Genomic DNA, 761 nt, shown 5'->3' on the forward strand with positions numbered 1-761 from the left:
AAAGAGAGAGAATTAATGAATAAATATGTGTGTGTGTGTGTGTGTGTGTATGTGTGTGTGTGTGTATGTGTGTGGTCCTCTCTCTCTCTCTCTCTCTCTCTCTCTCTGCTCTCACTGATAAGATTGTCTCTGGCGTGCAGACAGGGGTCCTCTGAGCCTTGACACCAGGAATGAGGCCTGCACGTCGTTCTAACGCAGGACGACCACACGCCCGGGACCGTTTGTCCCTCCGATGGAATCCAACATGCAGACAGGAAAACCAAAACCAGCCCAAACAAACAAAGCATGTACTGTACCGACACCACACAGCACGTGCAGACCAAGGCTGGAAAACCAGACCGCGTCACGTCACGTCACATCACATCACAAGCCACCACCTGTTTATGGGCAGACGGGACATTCTACAGCGCCATTTGATTCTCCAAAAAGACCGGAAGAGAAAAAATGAGTTAATCTATGACCACTAGAAGCAGTAGACCAGAACTACAGTGGTAGTAATAGTAATAATAGTAGCAGTAGTAGTAGTAGTAGTATTGGCTGTTGTTGTAGTAGTAATCATAGTATTGATATGCTGTCCTCAGAAAAACAATCCTTCATAGTTTTGCCCTGTGTTCCAGGAGTAACTCTATCCCTTACCTCTCTAAGTTATAATTCTTGTTTTCCTGATTCTGGCATGTGATAAGAGGGATTTTGGAATAAAAAGGGAATCTCGCATTGCTGTCCATGGGTCGTACACCCAATGTTGCACAACGGAGAGCAGA

Source organism: Chanos chanos, chromosome 1, assembly GCF_902362185.1.
Source record: "Chanos chanos chromosome 1, fChaCha1.1, whole genome shotgun sequence".
Lineage (NCBI taxonomy): Eukaryota > Metazoa > Chordata > Actinopteri > Gonorynchiformes > Chanidae > Chanos > Chanos chanos.